This window comes from Rhinolophus sinicus, linkage group LG02 (assembly GCF_036562045.2).
Source record: "Rhinolophus sinicus isolate RSC01 linkage group LG02, ASM3656204v1, whole genome shotgun sequence".
Taxonomy (NCBI): Eukaryota; Metazoa; Chordata; class Mammalia; order Chiroptera; family Rhinolophidae; genus Rhinolophus; species Rhinolophus sinicus.
In genome coordinates this window covers 166137807-166158236 of record NC_133752.1, presented here as the reverse complement: position 1 = coordinate 166158236, position 20430 = coordinate 166137807, and the positions used below count along the sequence as shown (strand labels likewise).

General features: G+C 38.2%; 1 pseudogene; it reads right to left on the bottom strand.

The window, feature by feature from the left end:
• The window catches only part of LOC109449669 (elongation factor 1-beta), an 83420-nt pseudogene extending 68437 nt beyond the window's left edge, over positions 1-14983 (bottom strand).
• Positions 14984-20430: the final 5447 nt, after the last annotated feature.

Here is a 20430-nt window from a genome sequence, read left to right as displayed (position 1 = left end):
AGCTTATTTTGAAAGACTAATTTGATCTTGCTTATACCTCTGGAAACCATAGGCAGAGCTCGATCTGTTTCCCAAGGTCAGTATGCGGTAACTACTGAAAATTCTAACATTGTAACCAATCACTGTGAAGAATAAACAGTCACTGCCTTCTCGCTATACAAGCTGCTTTATAACGATATACCCCTGAGCCTCATTCCATATTTTGGTTTGAGTATTCCCAGTTTACAACTATCTTCTTGGTGTGTGCACAATAAATTTTTGCTAATTACTACTTCAGTGATTCATTGGTTTTTGCCTTGGCTATTTTTGAACCTTTGACACTTCCAATTAATTTTCCTTTTTCCTGGTGGGAAAAGAGAAACCAATTCTCTGCCAAAAGCATTCCATATTGGCTACTAAATGAAGTCAGGTAGCAGCTGTCCAATCTAAACTTTGGTGGATAATTTGCAGATCCAATATCCAAAAGAAACAGGTAATTGTTGTGATTCATGAATTCGTTGCCAGCACAGATACTTTACAGCTCACTATCTTTCCCTAAAGAGGGAAAATACCTAGAGCTTTGTGTAGTAAAATGCTGTTTTTCTCTCTGTTTAAAGAGAAAGACTGTTTACTTTGGGGATATTCTTGGCACTCAACTATTTATTTTCTTCCTCTTCTTCATTTTTTTCCTTGATGATGTTCAGAAAGCTATGAAATATAAAAATTTCACTCAGGTAGGAACATAAAGAAATTCTACTTGAGCAAAAATGAAGCAGCACCTGCCTTGTGTTAAGGCCTAATGGGTGGTGTATATGCAACAATAATCTATTATTTACAAAATTTTAAAACTTGCAAAGCACTTTAAATTGTTTCTTATTTGTGCTTCACAACAAGTCTTGATGTATGCATTCCTGATACTATTTCCATTTTATTCAGAACCTAAGTAATGTTAAGTTCATTGAATTTTCTAATCGAACTCAGTGAGAACATGGTGAAGATGGAACAAGAATTCAGTTCTATTGTGTTTATTCCATTAAACTCTGAATGCTTTCCAGGGAAGTAAGATGTCTCCCAGATAAGAGAGAGAGAGAGAGAGAGAGAGAGAGAGAGAGAGAGAGAGAATGAATATAGGCTTACATGAGAAAATCAAGAGGAATATGGCAGTAAAGGCAGCCAAGAGAGATGAGGGGGCACAGAGAGAAAAAAAGAATTGACTAAACCAGAAAATAGAGTAGTTCAATAAAAAATTTTAAAAATAGGATTCCAAAATTCAAATTTAACTTATTTAAATGTAACAGGCATTTGTGTTATTGTAACAGAGACAGGCCAGGGACCAGCAAATTTCCTTGATACAGTGAACTAATATAGAGTTTGGCTTTGGGTTCCAGTCTTGTACTCCATTTCTTCCTCACTTTCTTACAAGTTATGTCATCATGATCTGGTTGCTTAAGTTCTCTGAGTTTGTTTTCTCATCTTCTGTTTCTTCATTTGCACAAATGGAACTACCTCTCATAATAATTTTAATAAGAAATATAAAATGATACCTGCCATGTGGCTGGTGTTCTGTAAATGTTAATTCCCTTTCTGTTCTATTGTGTTCTCTATAGCTCAGGCAAATAGGGACACAGTGAACACTTTCTGCTTCAGGAATGAAATCAAATGAAATTATTAGGGGATTCTATAAGTGTTTTAAAATTGTAAAAAAATAAATTCATCAAAACTTGGTGCCAGCATGAATTTTATAAATTATTGGTTAATCAACAATTAGTAATATTATTAATATATAAATTATATTGTATATTATTTTATTATTTTTCTAGCTTTTATTTTGAGAAAAATATTAATCTAAAGAACAGTACCTTTCATCTATACATTCTTATGTATCTCTCTAGATCAGTGGTTCTCAATTGGGGGAGATGTTACCCGCAGGGGACATTTGGCAATGTGTAGAGACATTTTTGGTTGTGCAGTTGAGAGTGCTACTGACATCTAGTAGGCGGAAACCAGAGATGCTGCTAAACATCCTACAATTCACAGATAAGACTTCTCCTGCAATAAAGAATGAAAGCAATGCCAATGGTCCCAAAGTTGAGTAACCCTGATTTAGATTCAGTCATATACTCTTCATCTATTAGGTTGAACCACATCTAATTGCTGATATTAGACCATTTTAGATCTACAACAATGTCAACTTCAAATGAAACATTATGCACATTTGTCACGCTTTTTACATTTCTCTGTGTGTATGTGTAATCTATTTTTATCATTTTAAAGTAAATCACAGGCATCATGACACCTCACTCTTAAATACTTTAGCATTTATCTCCTAAGAACAAAGATATTTTTCTACATAGACACAACATAATTATCATATTCAAGAAATTTAAGATCAATACAAAAATTATCTAGTAGATAGTCCATATTAACATTTTCCCAGTTGGCCTCCAAAAGTCACTTCATAGATTTCTCCTCCTCAATCAAGGCTCCAGTCAGTTTGTCTCATTATTGTAGGGCTATTCTTAATGAAAACCTTTACTGGGATCCCAAAGTCATGAAGTCTTCATGTTTGCAGAAGTTTTAAGACTAGAGAGCCAAGCAAATGGAGACAGATGACAGAGAGATCTTAAAAGGCTCAGTGGGTCTACATGTGGCGCATGAATTTTAATGCAGGCAAGAGTGAGATAATGCTCTTAAGGATTATTTTGCATTTGGATTTAAACAACCCTTATTAAAGTTTTAATTTTTTTTTTTTTTAAAGTTAGAGTTTTGTACCAAGGCTACTTAAGGAACAAGGACAAAAAAAGTCTCTAAAAGATCACAATTCCTCCTCCCAGCTCTATTTGCTCAGAGAATTAACCAGGAAAATAAGTTGTGGAAGGGGTAGGAGCTTATCCCTATTTTAACCGGTTTGTGGATTGAAGGATTCATATTCTCATAGCTAATATTACAAACCTGTACAGCTTTTCTGGGCTTAAAGGTAAGTAAGTGAGTCAATAGGGGTACCTTTCAAGAACTCCAATGGAGCATAATCAATGAACCTTAGTTATTTGGCTTGACATACTTAAAATTTGTATCCCCTCCATCGGATGCAGCCTGGCTTATAGAGTGATAAGTCTTGTTTCATCAGTTCTAACTATTAAATTCTCACCAAAGATGGCTGTCTTGTCTTCCTCTATTTATTTATGGGTCTTCCATTTTTTAATATATCTGGTCCTTTTGCTTTGACAAGAGAATTTTCTTTTAGTATTTCAGATGATTTCTCAATAGCTCTTCCATCCACCATAATCATAGGAAATAACATTTCTAGCCAACATTCTTCATTATCATCTTAGTTTACATAGCATCTATAATTATATTTATTTTATTAAAACAATATATATACATATATATTCATTATTTTTTCTATTTTTGTAGTTGTACTATATAACAAACTGTACTCATAAACAACATTTTTACTCACTTTTAACTTTACCATTACATAATATAGAAAAGGCCAATACAATTCAATGGGGGAAAGAATAATTTTTTCAACAAATGGTTCTGGGGAAACTAGATATCTACATGCAATATAATGAATTTGTACACCATACTTAAAAATTACACCATGCTTAAAAATTAATTCAAAACGAGTCGTAGACCTAAATATAACAGCTAAAAATAAAACTCATAGACAAAAACACATAATCTTGGATTAGGTAATAATTTCTTAGACATAGTACCAAAAGCACAAATGATAAAAGAGAAGACTGATCGCAGACTTCATCAAAGTTAAGAACTTTGGAGCTTCAAGGTATACCACCAAGAAAGTGAATGTATATACATGAAAAAATACATATTCATAACTCATAACTCAATACTAGAAAGACAAACTAACTGTAAAATGGGTAAATGATTTAAATAGACATTTCTCCAAAGGTGTTCAAGTGGCCTGTCGTGCAGGGCGGCCTGCAGGGTCTCTGGTCCCGGTCCCCACATAAGAACGCAGGATACGGTGAGGCCAAAAAGGTACACCCACAGAGCCATAGATGGGGGAGTCACACCACTATATTCTTGCTGGTGGCTGGGTTGGAGAAACAGGAAACAGGAGCCACATGATCCACAACACTCACTCTGCCACTTGCTGGCTCAGTCACCATCTTCTTGCTAGCCCCCATTTGCTGCTAGCGTAGCCACAGCAGTTACATTAGTGGCCAATGGCTCACTGGTTACAACTAACGGCCAACTAGCCACAGCTGATGGCCTTCCAATCACAGTTGATGTCCATTTACTACCTGAGCCAGCACCTTTCTATGTGAGGCCAAGAGCCTGGAAACTGCACTCCTGGCTCTGTCCCCACAGCCCAATAAGCTCACAAAAAGATGTTTGACATTATTAATCATCAGGGAAATGCAAATTTCAAAATTGTAACATGTACAACTTCATATCCATTATAATGCCTATAATAAAAAAAGACAGACAGCAAGTGTTGGCAAGTATATGGAGAAACTGAAACCCTCATATGTTGCTGGTGGGTATGTAAAATGGCACACCCACTTTGATAAACAGTGTTAAGTTCCTCACAATATTAAACATAGAGTTACCCTATGATCTAGGAATTCTAGTTTTAGATATTTACCCAAGAGAAATGAAAACGTATGGCTACAAAAAACTTGCATATGAATACTCATAGGAGCATTATTATATTTTATTTTATTTTTTAATTACAGTTGACATATAATATTATGTTAGTTTCTGATGCACAACATAGTGATTAGACATTTATATACCTTACGAAGTGATCACCCCAGTAAATATAGTACCCATCTGACACCATACATAGTTATTATAATATTATTGATTGTATTCCCTATTTTATCAGCATTATTTATAATATCCAAAAAGTACAAACAACCCAAATGTCTATCAACTGATGAATGTAGAAACAAAATGTGGTATATCTATACAATGGAATGTTATTCAGTCATAAAGAGGAATGAAGTGCTAATATATGATACAATATGGATGAGTATTGAAACATTATGATAAATGAAAGAAGGCAGTTACATATTATATGATTCTATTTTTATGACATGTCCACTGAGATAGGCATCTCCATTGAGACAGAATATAGATTTCTAGTTGCCTAGGGTGGGGGAGGGAGAGCGGGGAGTGAATACTAATGGGTAGAAGGCTTCTCTTGGGGATGATAAAAATGTTCTGGAATTAGACAGTAGTGGTGGTTGCATAATTCTATAAACATACAGTTCAAACTGGTGAATTTTAGAGTTGGTAAATTATACCTATATATAGGTAGAACAAGGGGTTGTTAAATATAGGTGAAAAATTGGTTCTCTAATGAAGTAGGTATTTTCTTTCAAGCCTCTTTTTATCATAGAAATAAATAATAGTAAGTATTAATATAAAATTGAGTGATAGATGTCTCTCAATAGTATAATGGAATAAATATACTGTGATAACATACCCAGAATCAGAGTGGTGTGGCAAATTTGGAAAGAACAGTAAGACATAAAATAACTCATACTATATGGTTCCATTCATGTAAATTTCAAAAAGAGGCAAAACTTAATTATATTTTTTAGGGATGCTTTCAGGGTTGATAAAACTATAAAGAAACAAAAATATTAATACAGGAATCAAGGTTAGGTATCACCTCTGGAAAGAAAAGATGGTGATCATTGGAGAAGCACGTGGTGTTCTTCACTAAGTTGCGGGCAGAATTGTAGTTTTTGATCTGGCTAGCGATGTCATGACATTTTTTCTGTAATTGTATATTACACTGTACATGTTTCCTTGATGTAATAAAAAATTAAATGAAGAGACCAGAAGACCTGGTTTAACATTATGACTATACCTCTTACTAGCAGTATAGTTTTAGTCAATTACTTTGCCTCTTAGAGTCAGTTTCATTGACTCTAAAATGAGGATGTAAAATATGCCTGACAGGAATGTTTCAGGATTAAAAGAGATCCTGTATATGAAGCTGCATAGTACAGGGCTGTGTGTGTGTGTGTGTGTGTGTGTGTGTGTGTGTGTGTGTGTGTGTGAGTGTGCGTGTGTTCTCTTACTACACTGAAAGTACTCAGGAGGGAGATGAGATTGCTTATAGGAAATGAGGACCTAGTGCAATATGAGGGAGTCCTTAGCTCCGTAAAATGAGAACAGCCCCAAAAGATACCGCTAATGAGTTATGCCACAGTTTTAAAATGTATATTTAATTTCTGCAGTACTGGAACCAGAGAGGTTCCATTAAAACGGTGACTAAAATGAGAAGACAGATGCCATGTGTGGAGAAATTAAAACCACTTTTTTCCCCCTCTTAAATCCTGGAGAGTTGAAGGTTTTAAGAGACATTGTTTAAATCGATAAATTCTGGAAAAAGATGCTTAAGGTAAAAAAATTTGACCTGTTTATTAAATCTCGCATTATTAGCCAAGTAAACAGAAAAGAATCAGAATAACAGAGCAGAAAACAATCTGTTAAATATATGAAACACCAAGAGATGATAATGGACTCTGATATGGTTTGCACACTTCTTTCAGTGATTGAGATTCCTCGGAGAAAGTGGAACCAGTCTGCCCTTCCAGGGTTCCGTCAAATAGCACATCCAAGCTCTTTCAGGTATGTCCCGGCGGTCACTATCAAACCCAGAGTCCTGGAGTGCATGAACCAGGGTATCATCCTTTGGGACAATTCTTCTGAACTAAAGATATGAAAGCATAGCCTATTATAGAAGCAGAATTTTCTTCTTTTCTTAGAGATATTGATTTTGTCTTCTAAAATAATTTTGAACCTTTTAAAAATAAAATAAATTTGTCAGAAACTGCTTCATAAACGGCAGTTAGAACTGTTTTTACTCTAATCAAAAGTAAATTGCTGAAGCAGATTCTTTAAAGTTACTTTTTTGACATTCCTTTCATCTTCTTGTCTCTAGCTTGATTTCCTTCTCCTAACAGAATTGTGTTCAAACTTTCTCTTTCTGTGCTTTCATTGTTTTGCTAACACCAATTGAAACAATGAAGATGAAGGAACAATGCAGACTCTCTCCATCTCTTAAATCTTTGAATTCTGAGACTCCTTCGATGCATTAGTTCTCTACCTGGGGCTAAAGCTTCCTCTTATGGGGCTGCAGGAGCCTCACCTGCTAACTAGGTATAAAATCCCACCAGTCGGTGTTTGGAGGGACTGTTGGTCCTCAATAGGGACTACAATGAAAATTTCAAAATTACTTTCCACTGATGGGTACAATGAAGGGCTTTGGGATTTGAGCTTCTCTTTGAGAAAGAGCAGTGTTTCAACAGAAGAGATACCTGGTGGACTGATGAAGGTAGGGAGAGGCCAGGTCTTTTAACTGTGCTTCAAAGCCTGTCCAGGCTCATTCACTTTATGTATTCCAAAATGAATTCCACTCGCAGCTGGAATGTTTAGTATCAGCAGGGCCAATAGATTTTATCCACTACCCACAGCCCTAGTGTCTATGTTCCCATTAAACACTTCTAATTCAAAAGCCGAGGGAGGCACGTACATCTCAAGCCTAACTCTCAGCTTAATTCTCTCTGTCTTTTTAAAAGCTTCTCTTCCAGGATGAATTATAAATCAACCACAGCTAATTTTCACATTGAACTGTTTATGTGTTTTTAAAGAGGAGCTTCTGGGAAGAAGCAGAAAGAAGATTTAATAAACGGAGAAGCTGCGAAGCTTTCAAAACACATAAGTAAAATTAAAAGACAACATGTGACTCAAGATATCAGGAAAATAGATACAGGGCAATGATGGGTAACTTCTTGAGTAAATGTAATAAGCTGAGCCCTCTTTTCAGCCTCCTGGCAGGTATTGATGGTGGCATCCTCATTTCTATATTGATGATGGTGTCCTCATTTATTGGGCAACGCTACCTTGCTCTGAATCAGGGAGGCTCAAACGGTGGCTTCAGGGCAGGAACTAGACAAACCACCACCCAGACAATTTCCATGGTGATCTGCCTCTGCCCCCACAGTTATTGTTTTGTGCACTCTTCTCATTACTCACCTACGATTTATGCTTTTAAAACATAATTAACTTATTTTAAAAATGTAAAGTATATTTCACACACCATATTACATTAGTTTCAGGTATGCAACACAGTGATGCTACATTTATATACTTTACAATGTGATCAGCACATGTCCAATAACCATCTGTCGCAATGCAGTTACATTATTGACTGTATTCCCTGTGCTGTGCATTACATCCCTAAGACTTATTTAGTTTACAATTGGAAGTTTGTACTCTATTCACTTTCACCTTTTTCACCCATCCCCAGAGCCCTCTCCTCTGGCAACCGTCAGTTTGTTCTCTATCTATGACTCTGTTTGTGTTTTGTTTTACTTCTTTTTTATTTTTGATTCCACATACAAGTAAAGTCATATGGTATTTGTCTTTCTCTTTCTGACTTATTTCATTCAGCATAATATCCTCTAGGTCCATCCGTGTTGCAAATGGCAAGCTTTTATTCTTTTTAATGGCTGAATGGTATTCCATTGTAGATAGGTGTATGTGTGTGTGTGTGTGTGTGTGTGTGTGTGTGTGTGTGTGTGTGTGTGTGTATACAACTTCTTTATCTGTTCACCTGTTAATGGACACCTAGGTTAGTTCTCTATCTTGGCTATTGTAAATATTGCTGCAGTGAACGTAGGGTGGTGCTTATAGCTTCGTCTTTTTTAGTGTTTTCATTTTCTTTGGACAAATGTCCAGAAGTGGAATTACAGGGTCATATGGCAGTTCTAGTTTTAATTTTTTGAGGAACGTCTATACTGTTTTCCATCTTGGCTACAACATTCTACACTCCCAGCAGCAATGCACGAGGGTTCCTTTTTCTCCACATCCTCTCCAACACTTGTTATTTGTTATCTTTTTGATAATAGCTGCTCTGACAGCTATGAGGTAGGTATCTCATTGTGGTTTTAATTTGCATTTCCCTGATGATTAGTGATGTTGAGCATCTTTTCATATACCTGTTGGCCATCTGCATTTCTTTGGAGAAATGTTATTCAGGTCATCTGCCCATTTTTAAATCAGGTTGTTAGTTTTTCTGATGTTGAGTTATATGAGTTATTTATATATTTTGGATATTAACCCCTTTTTGGGTATGTCATTTGCAAATATTTTCTCCCACGCAGTGGTTGTCTTTGCATTTTGTTGGTGATTATCTTTGCTTTGAAAAGCTTTTAGTTGGATGTAGTCCCATTTGTTTCTTTTTGCTTTTGTTGTCTTTGCCTTGGGACAAGGATATGTGTCCCTTTATCTTCTCTACCACCACCTTCCCCCCAACTTTATAACTTTATCTCTGTTTCCAGTACCCAGAATTTTATGGGGAACTGGGACCCAGGATTTCTACCTTTGAAAAGTCTTTCCATGGAATCTTACGTCTGCCAAATTGAAGGATACACTGCATGTGTAATCCTTTGTGTTGGGTCTCTGTGGAGCAAGCCAGTGCTATTCCACGTGTGATCCACAGACCACTGCTCACCTTTGAACTATGCGTTACTGGTCTGAGATGAGATCAGTAGAGAAATCAGGAGTAAGCATTTCACACTTTTATGGAAATCTGGCATTGCTACAGCATCTAAGCACATCATTGTTTTTCTAATAATTCTTTTAAAATTTATTTTACGAAAGTATCAGTTTGTGAGGGATTGCAAATTAAAAAAAAAAGAAAATTCCTTTGCAGTAAGGACACTCGTAGCTCAGTTCTTCCAATTCAGCGTGTGTGGCCACACTGGACTGCAACACTCTGGGCTTATCCCTGCACTTCTGTCCCTCGCTACTGGCCATGTATGGTGGTTTGTTTGCTTTTTTTTTTCACTCTTCCATAAATGCATTTAATCTTTCAAATTTTAGGTCTCATGGGAAATCTTCGGTATTTTACCTGAACTCACACAGGGCCCCTGATACCTTTATGTTACTCTCGCTCTTTCCTCTGAGCTTGCCTCTGTACCCCAAGACTTTCTATTTCTAGGGGATCATAATAAAGAGGTGTGAAAAGGGCGGGAGAGCACCTGGTCAGTTGCTAGACTAATTCCAGGAAATGTACATTTGTCCCAAGTTATAGTTCTCTATGACTTTTAGTAAAAAGTTAAAATCCACTCATTTGAAAATAACTCAATTTTGCAAATGCAGAATGACTCGATGGAACAAAGAAAAGGACCATTCAAGAGCCTCTCTACCCCAACTATTTAGTGAAAGCAGTCACAAGAGGGATGAGTGACATATTTGAATGAGTTCTTGGGGTTTCCTCTGCACGGGGCAAACCCAGGTTCCAGCAGGAGGCAAACCAGCTGCAGCTTGTCTTATATTAGTCAATTATCCTGAAGATTTTTTTCCCCACTAAAAAGCATGAATCCAGGTTGCTCTTATATTTTTATGAAGATTTTACTTTGTCTACTCACAAATATTAATTGGATTCTCTCCATGTTGATTCCAGCCTCTGGGGTTTGGGGGTCACTGCAGGTGCATGAGGGCTGGTGGAGAGGGAGAGGAGACTGGCAGGAAGTGCCTTTTCTCCCCACATCTCTGTCTCATGCTCCTGTAAGGACAGCATTTGATGAGAACTTTACAACCTGTTTCTCCTCGGATACAAGGAAAATATCGGAAACCACTGTGCCAATTCTGGCTGTTGCTCCTTTGAACACTGTAGGATCTGCTAGCGGAATGTGAAATAAATCCAAAAAAGGCTGCTTTATGGATCTTTGAATGTGGTGTCACAGAAGGAAACTGTCTTAGAAATCATACTAAAATTGGATAGTTTGTTAATTCTATGGCAATTTTTTGTATCAGAATTAATCTTTAACCACGTAGTCATTTCCAGCCAATGTCCTCCACTCCATATAAAATGACAGTGTTATTGAGATATAATTGAAATCTAAGACCTAGATTTTGACCTCTCTCAGTGGCTTCTCTTCTTTCTGTGGTACATATCGCCATCATTCCAGTGGTCAGTAGTAATTGTATCAATGTTATGAACGAATGTTGATGTGAATGACTGCTCTTTTTCTCTTAAGTTTTCCCTAGACCTAAATAAATATTATTAATTTTGCTCCCTATTCTAACTCATCTTTGCTTAGAAATGTGATCAATGTTACATTGATGGCTGTTCAAGTTTATTAAACCATTATGTTAAAGGACTGGTATTGTCAGTTTATACCTTAAATAGTGCTCCTAAACTCTGCTATACCAATACCTCTGATAAGGTAATATAGAATGGCTAAGTCAAGGCAAATTTGACACCACCATAAAAATGTAACTTAAAGCACTTGCCCCCCATAAAAAGTTTCAGGTGCATTATTTCCATATATAAAGGATGGCACATCCATATATTTGAGTGTTTTGTTATTGAATCGGGCATTTTAGAAAGAAGGCAAACTTTCATCATTGTTTGCTTTAAAAAAATCGTATTTCTTTTCCCTTCAGTGTCACTATTTAAATACACAGCAGTAACGGCAGTGTAATAGTTCTAAGGGGGGTGTGTGGAGTGAGTCACCATGGCATGATTCAGTGGGAAGACCAATAGAACAGGATTCTGCAGAACTCACTTCTGACATGGCTTCTCCTGCTAAGAAATGGGGTCATTGATGCACCAAGTGACAGCTCTGTCCCAAAGTTCTCATTTTCAAAGTGGTCATGATCACTGCCTTGGATTATTTATAGAATTTCATGCCAAAATAAAAAGAGTAAATGTGAAAGCTGTAGCTTGGGCCCTCAAAAGAGGAGAAACCAAACCTGCCAGTTTAAGGGTCCATGTATTTGTTAGGGAAGGGAAACTGATATGAAAAATTAGGAAAGCCATACTTTATTCCTTGAATGTACATGATCCTTCTGTGTGGTCCTTCTGGATTCATTCCCTGACTCCCCCTTGTCAACAGTGCTAATTTCCTTTCTAGGATCTGTGTTGTTACAGGGAAGGAAACCATACCCCTACAGCACCAGGTACTGGGCAGAAACGATAAGAGTAGGAACATGTTTCCCACTGAGGCTGTGATGGATTTCTCCTTATCACAGCACTAGAGTAACATACCATGGAAGCTTCATTCCCAACGTTAGGCCCCATGGGGGAGCATGGAAACTATCTTCTTCAGGGTATCAGTAAGAATGCTTTATGTTGCAAAGACTCAACTCGTCAGGGTTAAGAGGGATGAAAAGGAATTCTGAGATCATTGTGACAGTGACAACATTGACCAAATGTTGTAGGAGCTCTAGTAGTAAGAGGAAATGCTTCCCAACATTACAAAGATGTGGCAGTGGTTCTGACCACCCAGCAGCCTCTAGATCCGGGTCACAAACTCAAATGCCTACAGGGGCTAAAGAGAAAAATTAGATGGGGAGTTAGAGAGCACAATGGGGATTAGCGGGGAGCACAGCAAGCTGGACCGTGTGTGCTCACACTAGCCAATTGTTCCCCTGGGGCAATATGAACTCCACTACAACTGAGCTTCCAAATTTTATAGAGAAATCAGAAATCTAGATTTTTAAATAATCTGGTTTTAAATGTGGGCTCAAAAATAATAATTTAAATAATATACACTGTACATGTGAAACAAGAATGTCTGTGGGCTAAATTGGTCAGTGAGTGGCTAGTCTATGGAGTCTGCTGGACCTTCCTTTCCAGAGCAGCATGGGGTCCGTGGTGCTTTGAGTAGGAAGTCCCTAAACCTCAATCTGTGCCTAAACAGGAACAAGTGTCTTGAGGATGGGGAATTATGTCAAATAGGCTGCTGGTGGCTCAGTATTTGCTGGTTCGTTTGTTCTGCCATTGAAGGCTTTACTGCCTTGATTGTTTTCCCAGGTTATTAGCCAGAAAAACAACTGTTGCATCTATCAAAATGAAGGCACTCACTTTGTGTATTGTTCTTTTGATAGATGTGGTGCTGATATTTCTAAAGAGATCAGCTAGATCTGTTCCTTAGAGAATAGGAATTTGGAGATTCAATAGCGTCACCTCTGTTACTCCCAATATTTTTTAGATATGCCGAAGTAAGTATTGCTTCCAATTCCATGTTTTCCTTCACTCAATTGAAAAAAAAAGTGATAAAATAATGTGTCATGTAAAAATTATACAAATTAATCCACAACAATGTGGCTATTTTAGCCATGTGGTTTAGATGAGGTTGACTGCCCCCTTCCATCCTGTTCAAGAAGTGACTCCTGATTAGGCTAAGCCGCTCTGGTTCTGGGAAAGGTACTAGATATGTTGAGGTGCAAGCGATTGGAAATTAATTCAAACAAGCTTAAGATATGGGAATTTGTTACTTTCATAGCTGAAAGTCCAGAGCGGAAGTGTGAGCTGAAGGCATGGATGATCAGGGCTCCAGGTCTATTTCTGCATCATCCTCCATTCTCCATGTGTAACTTACCTCTGGCTGGTTGCTTTGAATCACAAGGTGGCTGCTAGTAGAAGCAGGAGCACATACTTCCTTGTTCAGGTTGAGACAGACAGACAGACAGAGAGAGAGAGAGAGAGAGAGAGAGAGGAGATAATTTTTCCACTTGATAACAAGGTCACCCCAGACCAGTAGCAGTTACCCAGCAAATGCTATGAGCTCATGAACTCATTGGCTTAGGTTTGGGCTCTTCTTAAACAAATTACAGGCAGCGTGGGGAATTATTAGCTGTCCCATTTTCTTTTTCACATCAAGGGACACATTTGAAATGAGAATATTTCAGGGTAGCCTAGGGCAAGAATGGGGCTAGAAGGCTTGGAGCTAGATGTGACTGGTTCTGGGGGCTGTAATTGATTCAGGTCCACCTGGCTGTTGTGATTGCTGAGGAGGTCAGTGACTTGTCACTCAAAGTAGTCATTTCTATAGCACATTGGTGGGAACCTCCATCTGCGACGGACTTGGATCTGTCCTGGAGGAGATGGGGTCAGTATGCCCTGAGGGTTATGGACTGCCTTTAAAAGAGGCAGATTGTTGAGATTAATTTGTGTTCTTTTGGGAAAGATGAAATAGCTGTAGGACACAGTGTTCATCCCAAGTGTACAACCCAGGCCTCTGCCCCTCATTGCATGGCATCCATCTGACTCAGGGAGGGCTTATGACTAGAATGGCTCAGTCAGAATGAAAGTCAGAACTTCGGCTTGATGACTGTGGGAAGAGAGTAGAATAGCGAGTCCTATTATTTCTAGGAAACTATTCTCAATTGTAAGCCCGATTGACTACGTCTCACTGTCCTCACCACTATCATCCTCATCCAAGCCACCAGCATCTCTTGCCTTGGATACTGTAACAGCTCCTGTACTAGTTTCTAAGTTCTGCTGTAACAAATTTCCACATATTTCATGGCTTAAAACCACAAACATTTTTTCTCTGAATCCTTCCTTGCTTGCTGCTTCCAGCTTTGAGTGGTCCTAGGTGATCCTTGGTCTGTGGCAGCGTAACTCCAATCTCTGCCTCAGCCTTTACATGCATTCTTCTCTGTCTCTGTGTGTCAAGTCTCCCTTTGACTTTCGCTTATGAGACAACTGTCATTGAATCTACGGCTCATCTGATATCCAGGATGATCTCATCTTGAGATCCTTAATTATAACTGCAAAGACCGTTTTTTGCCAAATAAGGTCACATTCACAGGTTCCAGGCGTTAGGACTTAGACATATCTTTTTGGGGGCCTATATTCAACCCAATTCACCCCCTACTTGTACTCCCCACTTCTGCCCTCACATCCCTACTGACTATATTGTATATCATGAGGTCCTTTAGATCTCATCTGCCGCTCCCCTGCTCAAACCTCCAATGGCTTCCTGTCACCCTTGTACTAATATCCCATATTGACACCATTCCTACCGAAACCCTGCCATCATGTTTATGCCTTCTTACCGCTCCTCATTTTACACTGGTCTCCTTCTTGCTCAGAGGACTCCAACTACACTGGCTCCCTTACTATTCCTCCACCATACAACACAGTTTCTTCTTCTTGGGTCTCTGCAGTGGATATTCCTGCTGCTTGAGACCCTTTCACTATAAGTCTTATCATGTCCTCTGCCTCGCTTTAATTAGGACCCAGATGAAATGTTTTTATTCATCAGAGAGGACTTCTTTGCCCTATTTTATTTTTATTCAATGTGCTTATCAACCTAACACCATATTTTACATCTGTTTTTCCCCCCTGTATTTGTTATGCATCTCTCCTACCAGAATGTATGCTTTATCTCACAAATTTACTTCTATATCCTCAGAACAATGAGCAATGCCTGGCATGTTAGAGATGCTTAACAAATATTTGTGGAGTGAATGAACACAGCCCTGGCAACAATTTGGAGGAGGAAGCTGACCTAAGGAAGAGGGCAGAGGTGACATACGCTCAGAGAAACATGGCCTCAACTGTGTTGACATTATGATTTCAGGAGAAACCTGCATTGTCTCTGTCCATATCAGTCACATGAAAAATAAATGTCTTAGGCTTTCAGCCAGTATGAGTTCTGCCAGTGACACCTTAAATGAGTCCTAACCAATGTACTCTACCTTGAGTTTGCACATCTTTGTAAACTTAGAACAAGTACCAACCTCGGTATTTCTGTCCCACTGGATTAGATGGAAGTTTTAGTATAATTCCTTCATGTTTAGCGTTTGAAAAACAGCAATCTCATTTGGGATATTGACAGCTGAGTCTCATCCTAGCAAGTATACATTTTAGAATGCAAATGATGTGCCAGTGGTGTGGCTTGCAATACGAAGGACTCTTTGACCAGTCCTTTTCAGCTGATGACTTAAATTCAGTATTCTGCGACATGCTGGCTCCTCCTCTTGGCCATCATTGTCCATGAAGGGCTTATCTGAGCATGGGACTATTTTAGACGCAGAGCACAATGAATTATCTAGGGAGAGGCAGTGATAATGTGGAATAACACTTTTGAGAGGGAAGCTTGTATTCATTCTCCTGGAAGTCCCCTTTTCCCTTCCCCCTTTTCTGGGGCTCGCATTCTCCCTGCTCCTTTCAAGCAAGATCCTCCCCTGTACTCACTTTTTCAGGGGAAGTTCTCAGCAGGCTGGAAAGCAGAGCAAAAAGGCTCTAAGTGGCTTCCTTTTCTCAGGAGAGTGGGGGCAACTTTGGGTATTGGGCATGGATAGAATGTGGAAGAGAAGCACCGTGAAGGAGAGCAGGCTTCCTGGACTCTCAAGCAGAAGACATTCTCTTCAGCTGATGGGGAGAGGGGAGAAGAGGAATAATGGAGAAGTGAGCGGGGATATAGGTCTGTAGTTTCCCAAAGACAAGAACCCTGTGGCCTGTTTTCTGGGTTAGAGTTCTGGGGCAGGTTGAGGTGGACAGGTGGTTCAAGTGCTTGGAGTGCTGCCCTCCTAACACCAAGGACCCCAGTGCGATTCCCACATGGGCCAGTGAACTGTACCCTCTACAGCTAGATTAAGTTCTGGGGAGGAGAGGAATGTTTGAATTAGATGACATCATGGTCAATGGCAGTGAGATCCCTGGGCTCCAGCAGAATGACTCTTGTGCCTTCTAGAATGGCGTGGAAATAGCAGTGATCACAGCTGGATCTGAAGGGGTCATGTGCACCAGTACAGGCTATTCCTCAGCATGAGCTGTCATGCCATGATGGCCCGTGCATCCCACCTGCTCCCTGAGATGCTGATGTCTCGGAAGACGCATGTGAGAAAAATAACACTGGGGGTCACAACCCTCTCTAATGCCTAACATTTGCCTCAGACCCCTGGAATTCCAACACAACCCCAAGTTGACTTCAGAGAATTGGGAGCACAAACTAGACATTAAATGATTATGGAATAATAAAGTTGCATTTTGTACACCTGTGTTTGCAGCCTGCATTTTATAACTTGTATAACATAGTATTTGCTTTCTTTTTCTTATGACTGAATTCCTATGGAGTTAGAAGAGGACATAACTTTTAGGTAGATAGAGTATCTTCATAGTTATAATGGCAGCCCCCAAAATTTCATTGTTTGATTAGCAGGCTTCAGCCCACCTGGTCATTAAGTAAATCTACAAATCTGGGCCAAGGCCAGGTTTCCCAGACTGAGATTTGGAGAGGGTATTTTGCTATTATGAAAGCAGCTTGAGTAAAAACAAAAAACAAAAAACAAAAAAACAAAAAAACAAACTATTCTATCAGCATTAGACCCGTTAATATTTGCTATTTCTATATGCAGTGGAAAAGTATGCCAATAGAATTAGTGAAATGTGAAATGTCTGGTCAGAAGAAAAGCCTGTTCAACCCAGTGCAAAATGATTTGGGGAACTGGGGAGAATGCTTTACTTAATAAGTAACTCTCATGCCTCTTATTGCTGCCACAAAGGGAAGGGAATTATAATTTTAAGATTATCCCACTTTGTTGTGTTACACCTTTGTGTTACATATTTGGGACTGGTAGAGATCTTCAAAACACACCATCACTTGACAGCCCTGGGTTTCATTCATATATTTAATTGACATAAAATAATATCAAAGTATTTTTATTTGGTGATTATCACAGGAAGTTGGCAAATCCTTCATTCCTTAACCACCAATTACTCATCTAGCTGGTTCTGCGGTTCCCTCTGACACCACTTCTCCAATTCTCCGACACCAATTGGGTGTTTTCAATTCAATTTTGGTACTATTGGCTTGGAGTTAGTGTCAGATCCCTCAGTTTACTTTAGATGCCAATTGCAAGTTCTGGGCCACTGATATTTCTGATGAACCAGCTCAACTGGGGGTTTAATAATTCGCTGGAACAACTCCTAGAACTCAAGAAAATAATTTCTTTATGTTTTCTGGTTTATTATAAAGGATGTAACTCAGGAACATCCAAATGGAGGGGATGCATGGGGCACTGTATGCAGGTGAGGTGGGGTGTCCCTGCCATGCTCTCCTTCCGGGTGAGCCGACTTCCCAGCACATCAGTGTGTTCAATATATTGGACGCTCTCCAAGCCGCATCATTAGGGGTTTTTATGGAGGTTTCACTATGTGGATACAAGTATGATTGATTAAATTGTTGGCCATTAGTGACTGAAGTCAATCATCAGCCCCTTTCCCCACCTTTTAGGTGGGGTTTGGGTGAGGTGGATTGGCTGAAAGTTCCAACACTTCAGTGATGGCTGGGTTTTTCTGGTGACCAGCCCTCACCTTCGAGCTATCTAAAGGCCTAGCCAGGAGTCATCTTGTTAGCATATAAACATCACTCTTATTAATTTAGGAGATTCCAAAGGTTTCAGAGCTTTTTTTTTTTTTGCCAGAAAGCAGGGGAAAAGACCAAATCTTTATAATTTTTGTATCACACTGGTTTTATCTTCTAATTTACAATGTCCAGTATTCATCCTTCAGCTCTAAGGTTGGGGGTTCCCTATTGGTTCTTGCCTTGCTGTTCCTCCTTCTGGGATGTGCAAACTGCCCTCAGTCTCTGAGCAGAGTCAGCTTGTCTTCCTGAATTTAAATCCATGGATCATATGCAGAGAGCAAGTAGGTTTCACATTGACCAGGAAACACGATGAACACATTGTCATCTCTCTCCACACTCCTGCATGTCTCCCAGTTTACTGCCTCTCATCTCCATCTCCCTCCGTTCCTCTTAAAGGCACCCAGTGTAACGTGTGGGATATAAGTGCATACATGATACATGCACTTAGCTATGTATGTACCCCTGAAACACGCACAGTATTTAGTTTTGTGAATGTTGTAAAATGTACGTAAATGCTATTGTATGATAGGTTTCGGTTTTCTTTCTTGCATGTTTCTTTCAACAATATATTTTTATCATCTGTCCACGTTACTGTATGCTTTTCTAGTTTGTTGCTTCATAGTATTTATCCGCCACTTATCACTTACACAAAACGCTGAAGATAGGCCCCTGGGTGATATTCAACAATGACGCACTTCCACTAAGAGGCCGTATGGAGGATTCTTATACAAGAATTTGCGGAATTAGATTTGGGTTTCTTTGGGGAGTACATGTAATCAGCAGATTATGTAAATGTTTTCTCTTAATCTGCCACAATTTTTTTTTGTGTTGTCTCAAGTGAATTTCTTTAACTTAAATTCAAGTTTTCTATATTTTCAGTGCCATTTTTGGCATTTGATAATTTCCCAGAAATTATCCCTTTGGTCTAGCTTATCTCAATTCATTATTATATTATTGTTAACATTATTGTATTTTTTCAAATGTCTGTTGTGTCTGAGCTATTTGCCCCTTTCATTCTGCATTTTGCTTATTTTCTTTTTTCCAGTTTTATCAGAGCTTTATCAATCTTATTAATCTTTTCAAAGAACCAGTTATTGATTTTATTAAACTTCACTATTTATTTTTCTAATGATCCATTTCATTGATTTTCATCCTTATTGTAATTATTTCATTCCACACGACTCTGTGTTTACTTATTGCTCTTTTTCTGGTTTCATTTTTATTTGAATGTTTTGCTCATTTGTTTTCATGCTTTCTTGGTTTCCAATAAATATATTAAACCAGTTACTTTCCTTGTAAGTGCTGTGTTAGTTCCTTACCAAATTTTTGATGTTTTATTATACTATTTAGCTCAAAATATTTCATAATTTTCCTTATAATTTCCTCTTAAATATAATGATTGTTCAGTAGTATGATATTTTGTTTTTGGACTTCTGAGATTCAAAAATTTATTTTGGGGGTTGATTTTAAATTTTATTATATCGTAATGAGAGAACATAATCTCCATGATGTTGATTCTGTGGAATTTATTGAGATTTACTTTGTAACTGAGTGAATAGTTAATTTTGTAAATATTCACATGTGTGTTAAAAGAATGTGTATTATTTTGGGGGTTTAAAGTTTCATATATCAATAAATTCAAAATTAACAATGTATTGTTTAACTCTTCCATTTGGTTACTTGTTTTGGTTCTAATCTATTAGTTCCTGAGAGGGGTATCTTAAAATCATAAAGTGCAAAGGTTGAGATCTACTCAGACTTCTGATTGGTTTATATATTGCTTGGTTAATATATATTCATGGTGATTATTGCTCCTGGATCTTTTTTTTTTTTTCTCTCCACAGTATGTTACTTTGTGTCCATTCTACAATTAAACTCACTTTATCTTAAATGTTACACTTTGTATATCTAGTATGTTCATTTGGTTTTTCTTCATGTCTTCTTTTTTCAGCTTCTGGTTTGCATTATCCTTCCTTATCTCCCTGACACTATTTATTAAGATGATTTAAAATTACTCTTTGGTGTTGTCCATTCATTTTGCTTTGTCTGGCATGGGTTGTCACTTTGTTGCCCTTCTTTCATAGTTGCTATTCTTCTAAGGTGGAGTCATAATTTTTTTGGAGTTCATATTCCTTAGAGGTGTTAGCCTCTTCTGATGATAGGTATGTTGGGACAAGGGCTAAAGCCTAACTTTAGTTTGTGTCCTGCTTGTGGGTTGGGGCAGAATTTCCTAAATATCAAGAGCGAGTGTCCTGGCATTTCTCTTTCTTAAAAGATATCTTGGTTA